Below are 9,154 nucleotides of genomic sequence, written 5' to 3'. Positions count from 1 at the left end.
GGTACTAAAAATAATTTTTGTACTAGAATTTTTTTGTACCAGAAATAATTATATGCTAATGTTATATTATACCAGAAAGAATTTTATATTAGAAATAATTTTGTGTCAATATTATTTTGTACCAGAATAGTTCTTTTTTTTTTTTTTTTTTTTTTTTAATAGGAATATTTTTGTACCATAAATATTCTGGTACTAGAAATAATTATAGATTAATGTTATTTTGTATCAGAAATAATTTTGTTCTAAAATTGTTTTGTACTAGAAATAAAATTTGTGCCAGAAATAATTATATGTCAATATTAGTAAATAGCATCTTAATATTTTTAATATAGAAAATTTGTTTTGATGAAAATTCTACAAAAATTCTAATTCTAAGAAATAAAAATTCAGCTTAAAATTAATTATATGACAAATGAAATTTTTATAAAAAAAAATTTGAAAATTTTAACTAATGATTTTTAGAACATATAAATCATGCGTCCCAAAAAAAAAATAGAAAAATGATAAAAAAAAGAGAGAAAGGATTAAAAAAAAAGGGGAAAAGGATAAAAAGAGAGAAAAAGGATAAAAAGAGAAAAAGGATAAGAAGGAGAAGAAGTGGAAGAAGAAGACGGCGATGAAGACGAAGAGGAAGAGGAAGAAGAAGAAGAAGAAGAAGAAGAAGAAGAAGAAGAGAAGGAGCCTCTTCTGTACCCGCGGACATTGCGCTTCTCCCCCGCCAATCAGCGCCACTCTAGCGGAAGGTAGGGGCCGAACAGCGGCGGCGCGGGCAAGGTATTTAAGGTACTGTGAACCGGCGGCGCACGAGTAGTTCACTTCTGTTCAGTGCGGCGGTGGCGTAAAACTTGGGAAAATCGCACGCCCCAACAAGCGGTGTGTGTGAAGGGTGCGAGATCACGATTACGATCCATCCCTAATACATATAAATAATAATAATAAAAAAAAACAAAAAAATTTACACCGATGACATTGTCTAAAAGTGCCGTTCGATCCTTCACAATTATTAGTTCGTTCCCTTTTTTTTACCCCCAAAAAAAAAAATAATATTTTAGTGAAAAACTATTAAAAGTTACATTTAATTTTTTTTTTTCCCCCAAAAAAAAAGAAAATTAATAATTAAAGAATCGAGACTTGAAGGAGAACCAATTCTGAAAGGATCTTTTGTTTGATCACCCTTCATCAGCTGGTTAGGTAAGTGAAGTGAAAAAAAAATTTACCAAGAAAAAAAAAATTTTTCCCCCCCAAAAAAAATGGTGATCGAAAATAAATAAATTTTGTGGTATAAGTGAGGAAAAAAAAATTGAATAGAAAAAGAGAAAATTTCGAAAAAAAAGTGCCCGGGGAAGAAATATTCACGTGTGAAAAGTGAAATTTTTTGAGTCACATTTTTTAAAAAGTGATTTTAACTCGTTTTTTTTTATTGGCAAGTGTTCTATATATATATATAAATATTTTTGAATTGTATTTTCAATTTAAAAATTGTCGAAACAAGTGCAACTAGTGAGGTTCGACGTATATACGTTTTTGCACGTGTCGCTTTGAGAGATGACAAGTGACCGGCAGGAGAATTAACAACCCCCACCCCCCGTTTGAACTCTCCTCAACCCCCTCGTCTATTGCCATTGTGGACTTTATTTTTTTAAATGTAAGAAAAATTGTGTGATTAAAAAAAAAAATGACAGTAAAATTTTCTTTTTTTTTTTTTTTGCTGGTAAATTAGATTATTATTTTTTTTTTTTAATTACGAAAAACAAATTTTTTGGGAACGAAAAAGTGATTTTTCCAAAGTGTCATTTTTTTTCTAAAAAGTATTTTTTTTTATCCAAAAAGTACTTTTACCAAAATTTTACCCTTTCCCTAAAGTAATATTTCCAAAAAATTATTTTTTTCAAAAAGTACTTTTTCAAAGTATATTTTTTCTAAAAAAAAAATTTCCGAAAAATACTTTTTCCAAAAAATATTTTTTCCCAAAAGTCTATTTTTCCAAATATTAATATTTCAAAAAAGTAATATTTCCAACAAAATATTGTTCCCAAAATGTAATTTTTATTAAAAAGTAATAATTCCCAAAAAAAAGTACTTTTTCCCAAAATTATTTTTACCCAAAAAATAATATTGCCAAAAAAATATTTTTTCCCCCTAAAAGTACTTTTGTTAAATTTTACTCTTTTTTTTAAAGTAATATTTCCAAAAAGTATTTCTGCCAACAAATACTTTTTCCAAAAAGTATTTCTTCCTACAAATACTGTTTTCAAAAAGTATTTTTGTCAAAATTTACTCTTTCCGAAATTTAATTTTTGCCAAAAAGTAATAATTCCAAAAAAGTACTTTTCCAAATTGTATTCTTTAGAAAAAGTATTTTTTTTTTTCAAAAATAATATTACGAAAAAAGTTGTTTTTCCACAATGTACTTTTTGCCAAATTTTACTCTATCCAAAAATTAATATTTCAAAAAAAAAACAATATTTTGTTTCCAAAAAGTATTTTTTCCAAAAAAGTATTGTTACAAAAAAGTACTTTTGCCAAATTTTACTCTTTCCAAAAAGTAATATTTCCAAAATGTAACTTAATCCAAATAATATATATTTTCAAAAAGTATTATATCTAAAAACTACTTCTTTTATAAAGAGCCAAAAAATTATTTTTAAATTAACAAAAAATATAAATATTTTTTGAAAAGTAAAAAAAGATTTAAAAAAAACACCGTAAAAATTACTTTGTTAAAAGCAAATTAGAAAAATAAATTTTTGTCGCAAAAAAATTATAACTTATGTTTATTAAATTGCATAACAATTTTTTCAAAAAAAAAAAAAAACGTTTTGTGTAATTTATTAAAAAAAAAAAAAAAAAAAAAAAAAAAAAAAAAAAAAAAAAATACGGTCTATCTTTGGTGATAATATATGTACAGTTTTGTCTCAGAGAAAAGTCCGAAAATAAATCGTTCTTAAGTAATCAATACCTTATGCACTTTTAGAACGATAATTGCGAAAGAAGAAAAAAAAAATCATCAATAATTTTTGAAAAAATGTTTTGCAATAATTTTACAAACAAAAAATTTTTTCTTAAAAATCATTTTTGTTATATGAAATTAATTAAAAATTTCATTTAAAAAAAAAATTACAATAAAAAAAAGTCAATTTAAGATTCATTATAAATATTCATTAATTGCATATAAAATTTAACTATATAAAAGTTAAAAATCACAAAATGACTAAAAAAGAAATCATTGAATGATTGAGAAAAATAATTTAACGACTTAAAAATCATTTGGAATGTCGTTGAAATTAATTTCAAAATCATTGGCTCTTTGTAAAAAAAAAAAAAAAATAAATTAAATGTAATTGAATGTTTCTTTTTAAATTAATTCAGAATCATTGGATGTTCGTTAAATTAAATGAAAAATCATTGAATGTTAGTGAAATTAATTTCAAGATCATTGACGGTTTGTGAAATAAATTAAGTGTCATCGAATGATCATTAAATTAATTGAGAATCATTGAATTATGTTTATTATGGGAATAAAAGTTAATAAATTAAGTTAATTATCATTAAATTAATAAATAATCATTAAACGAATTAAAAATCATTAAATGACTTAAGAAACATTAAACATTAAATGGATTAAAAATCATTGAATTACTTGAAAATAATATAATTTAGAAATAATTGCATGACTTAAAAATCAGTTAATAATTTAAATATCATTGAATTACTTAAAAATCATTCAATGACAAAAATAATTTAATGACTTAAGAATCACTCAATGATTTAAAAAAATTGAAAATTATTTAATGACGTTTAAAAAAAACACACACAAAATTACTTACAAATCATCTAATGACTTAAAAATCATTGAACTGGAAAATAACTGGAAAACCTCCAAATGATTTACAAATCACAAAATGACGTATAATAATTATTGAATGACTGAAAAATCATTGATTGACTTAAAATTCATAGAAGTTTAAAATAATTTTTAACTTAAAAATCATTTCAATGACTGAAAAATCATTAAACGACTTAAAAATCACAAAATAAGTTAAAAATCATTGAATAGTTGAAAAATCATTGAACGACTTAAAAAATCATGTAATAAATTTAAAATCATTGAACGACTAATAATCATCTTAAGTTTAAAATCATTTTTGACTTAAAAATCATTGTATGACTGAAAAATCATTTAACGACTTAAAAATCATAAAATGATATAAAAATAATTGAGTGGTTTTGAAAAATCATTGAACGACATAAAAATCATAAAATGACATAAAAATAATTGAGTGGTTTTAAAAAATCATTGAACGACATAAAAATCATAAAACAACTTAGAAATCATTGAATAACTCAAAAATCATTAAATCTCCATTAACCCGTTTAAAAATTCATAAATAAAAAAAAAAAATTTGAATGAAAAGAAAAAATTCCAACCGCAAAGAATTTTGATCGGAATGAAGAAGAAAAAAAAAATTTTTTTTTTAAAGTCTTATATATGCTATGTGCACCTGACAAGTAGGAAACGTCACTCGGTCACTTACTCTTTCGTAGCACTTGAAGAAACGTTTTTATGATAAAAGGAAACAATGCAATGGTGTGTAAGGCCTCCTCTCATGTAAAATATGGCACAGAAATGAAAATGTAAATTAGAAAAGAAGAATAATTCAAGTAAAGGGAGTTTAAAGAAACCTTTGTCTGCAACTTGTAGCTTATTGCCTTTGGGTGATGACGCGTCCCCCCTTCTTTATTATATATATATATATATATATATACAAGACACATTCCAAAATCCATCGGAAACAATTTTAAATTCCAACTACAAAAACGAAAAAAAAATTCTCATTGAGAAAAAAAAATCAATTATCACATTACATTTTCATGGTAACTTTCATGGTAAATTATATTATATTCTCCTTTTGATTCTCACATTTTTTTTTCGAAAAAAAATATTATATTTGTGTATAATTGATTTCTCTTTTTTTTGGATTAGAAAAAAAAATCTTTATCATCGTAACTACTCAAAATAACGTTATATATATGTGTTAAATATAAACTGAGAAAGAAAATTTACTTTTATTCTTTATTAATAACTATTATTTTACTTGAATTAAATAAATATTTACTTGAACCAAATAAATATTTACTTATGACAAATATATATATATATATATTTACTTGAGCCAAACAAGTATTTACTTGTGCCAAATATATATTTACTTGTGCCAAATAAATATTTACTTGCGCCAAATAAACATTTACTTGCGGCAAATAAATATATACTTGAACTAAATAAATATTTTTACTTAAACCAAACAAATATTTACTTGAGCCAAAAAAAATTTACTTGAACCAAAGAAATATTTATTTGTGCCAAATATAAATTTACTTGAGCCTAATATATATTTACTTGAACCAAACAAATATTTACTTGTGCCAAATATACAGTTACTTGAGCCAAATAAATATTTACTTGAGTCAAACAAGTATTTACTTGTGCCAAATATATATTTACTTGTGCCAAATATATATTTACTTGCGCCAAATATATTTAATTGAGCCAAATAAATATTTACTTGAACTAAATAAATATTTATACTTAAACCAAATAAATATTTACTTCAGCCAAATAATAATTTACTTGAACCAAAGAAATATTTACTTGTGCCAAATATACATTTACTTGAGCCAAATATATATTTATTGGAACCAATTAAATATTTACTTGAGCCAAACAAATATTTACTTGTGCCAAATTTATAATTACTTAAGTCAAATAAACATTTACTTAAACCAAAGAAATATTTACTTGTGCCAAATAAATATTTACTTAAATCAAATAATTTTTTATTTAAATTGTAATTACAATAAATTAAAATACGATAAATTAATTAATTACAATTAAATACAGTAAATTTCAATAAATTTTTCATTAAACCAATAATTTCTGTATTTGGAAGGAAATAAAATTTAATTGATTGAAATAAATAATTACTTAATACAAATAAATATTTAAAAAAAATTGTCAATTAATTGATTATTAAAATTGAAAAAAATAAATAATTTTTTTTCCAATGTTTTTAATATTGTTGAGAAGAACAAAGAATTTCACTGAATTTTTCCTGACAATAAAATTATAAAAAGCATAGAGCAGAAGAAAAAAAAACATCTTTAAGACATTGAAGAGAGTGAGACGGTTTCCATTGAAAGTGTCTCGACCTTGTATTTTTCCCACGTTTTGCTATACGTTAACGCAGTTAATTGCAATAATTAACTAATGCATATATATATATATATATATATATATATATATATATATATATATAAATATACAAGAAAAAGAGGAAGCAACCTCGAGAAATAATCACTAGTTCTTAAAGCCGTTATCCGCGAATCGCAAACTTTATGACGCTTAATAACAAATTCGCAACAAACAGAAAACCCCAATTGTCTCTCTTTCTCTCTCTCTCTCTCGGTTCTAATTGCAAATTATTGTTTCCCTTCGAGCAAAGCACTTTCGATCTTCCAAATAGAAATATAACAAAATAATAATAATAATAATAATAATTATAATAACAATATTTAATAAATTAGTTTTTCGATTTTTTGGAAGACGTTAAGGTAATAATAATAATATTAATAATAATTGTAATAACAAAAATAATAATAATTATAATAATAGAAATAACAAATAATAGTTGGTGGCAGCGGTGGGATTGGAAATAATTTGAAAAAGAACGTTAAAATAATTGTAATGAAAAAATTGAAATGTAAAAAAAGTAAAAAATATTGAAAAAATAATAGTTGCGGTGACAGCGGTGGGATTATAGAAATAATCAAAAATAAATGTTAACAATACTACGAGAATAAAAAAAAAAAAAAAAAAAATTAGAAAATAAAAAATATCTCATTTGGTGGCAGCGGTGGGATTATATAGAAATAATTAAAAAAAAAAGAAAGTTAAAAATATTGCAATAAAAAAAATTGAAGGAAAAAGAAAAATATTGACATAAATAACATAGTTGGTGACAGCGGTGGGATTAGGAAAAAAAAGAAATCAAAAATTAAATCCATGGGATTATAAATAAAAAATTAAAAATACTTAAAATTTTTCGGCAAATATCAGTTACCAGTAGCAGGATTAATAAAAAAAAAAAAAAAAAAATTCTGTGATATAAAATTAAAACATGGAAAATAAAAAAAAGTCAACGCCAGCGTTGGGATCAAAATTGGAATAAAAAAACTTAAAATATTAACAAACAATACCCAAAATCGAAAATCAAACATCTGCAATAAAAAAAAAATCACAAATAACGGTTTACAGTGGAGGGATTATAATCAAAAAATTAAAGTTAGCGACTAAAAAAAAAAATAATAATAAATAAGAGTCACGCGATCCAAAGCAATAACCCATAGCGAATTGGAATGCTAGAGAATCTTATATATATATATATATATATATATATATATATATATATAGAATATTGTAAAGTCTCTTGTGCAAAAAGAAAAAAAAAAAAAATACCCAGCTTGTTAGATGTAATTTTCGAGACGAAATTACTTGGCATGCCCGCCGACGCATTTGGTCAACATAGAGGCCCAATTTCCTGGCAAGCACTCGCGGAGTGTAGGTCTCGCTTGAACGAGCCTTCTCTTCAACTTGAGACTTCGCATCACGTATAAGTTGAGAAAACGGTAAAGAGCCCGAGAAAGAAAGAGAGATGCGCGCCTCATTGCTATATATTATCTCTCTTTTCCAAAGAGCGATGCAAGAAAACTATTCACAGATCTACTCTCCGGGGGCCTTCGATTATTATCGTTACGTGCCACTGCTCGCTCTTTTTTCAAAAAAAAAAAAAAAAAAAATTATAATCCTTTTATAAAAGTAATAGAAAAAACGACGTTTGGCCATCGTCCAGAAAACTGTATCGGAGGACTCCCGTTAAAATTTACCTAGCTCATTGTATACATATCCGTCTGTTAATATCATTTCATCATAATGACAGAAAAACCTTTTTTTTTTTTTGATTAGACAAAACAATTTTCTTTTATAAAAGGAATGAGACCTTTTCATCTTTCGAGGTTTATATTTTAAGGGCTAACGATAACATGTTTCATTCATGAAAAAAAAGGAGGTAAAAAAAACGAAGTTAGTTCTCCGACCTCACAACTAGAGAGAGAGAGAGAGAAGTTGTGAATGTGTGGCCTCCTTTAGCACACATAATCTGTCAAAGCTACTAGCGACCCGTTAACAATAACCCACTGTATTTTTTTTTCTCTCTCTATTCCCTTTTGTTGATTCTTCCTGCAAATTTTAGTGATAAAAGAACTAAATCTAGCAAGCGTTGTATACGAACTTTAATGCGGAAAAAAATCTTTATCTGGAACAACGATATGTTTCTCTAGAATAGTGAAAACTTTCCCTGTTTTAGTTAAATATATCGCAGTTGCAGGTAAAGGTTTTTTTTTTTTCCCCTACATAAGTGACACAGAAAATTATAAGGTATTAAAAAATAAGCCACAATGCTTATTATTTTAATGCCTTTTAATTTTCTGTGGATTTTATTGGATTTTCATATCACAGTTAATAAAATTTACTATACTGCAAAATGAAGTATCTTTAAGATGTTTTGATAGTTACTTTTTAGTTAATTTAAAAAAAAAAAATTCTTCGGGTTCAATTTTCGAATAGCTCAGAAATTCACCCAAGAATATTTTTATTTTCTGCAATTGCCTGGAGAAATCAAAAATTAAGTTAGAAATATATATATATATATATATATATATATATATATTTATACCTATATTAGTATTTTAGTTCTGACTTTAACCTCAACACCAGAGACGAATTAACGTGGAATGCTATCTAAATTAGTATTAAAACGAACATAACCTCAAAATTCAAGATTCTAAGTCTCCAAAATTCAAGGTGATGGATCAAATATAACCTTAAAATTTTAGGACATATAGAGTTTTAGGATTCAAGGTCAGAGATCAAACATAACCTCAAAATTCTAGGGCATAAATTTCCAGAATTCAAGGCCTTAGTTCGTAACATAACCTTAAAATACAAGGACATAGGTCAAGGGACCGTCGAATTTGAGGCTATGTCCGACAAATGTATAACTTCAAATTCTCCTATAACCAAAAAACGAACATAACC

At 25.0% G+C, this 9,154-nt stretch overlaps 1 protein-coding gene across 1 annotated transcript in view; it reads left to right on the top strand.

Moving 5' to 3' along the window:
• The first annotated feature begins 821 nt into the window (after positions 1–821).
• Positions 822–9,154, top strand: part of LOC127281008 (titin homolog) — a 60,098-nt gene continuing 51,765 nt past the window's right edge. Inside the window, exon 1 of the mRNA XM_051304478.1 lies at positions 822–1,191. The gene's annotated coding sequence lies outside the window, so the exon portion shown is untranslated. The remainder of the gene's footprint in view (positions 1,192–9,154) is intronic.

Source organism: Leptopilina boulardi, unplaced genomic scaffold (genome assembly GCF_019393585.1).
Source record: "Leptopilina boulardi isolate dan_hultmark-lab unplaced genomic scaffold, ZJU_Lbou_2.1 LbouV2_260, whole genome shotgun sequence".
NCBI classification, from domain to species: Eukaryota; Metazoa; Arthropoda; class Insecta; order Hymenoptera; family Figitidae; genus Leptopilina; species Leptopilina boulardi.
The sequence above is the reverse complement of the archived record's forward strand: the minus strand, read 5'-3'. Positions and strand labels throughout refer to the sequence as shown.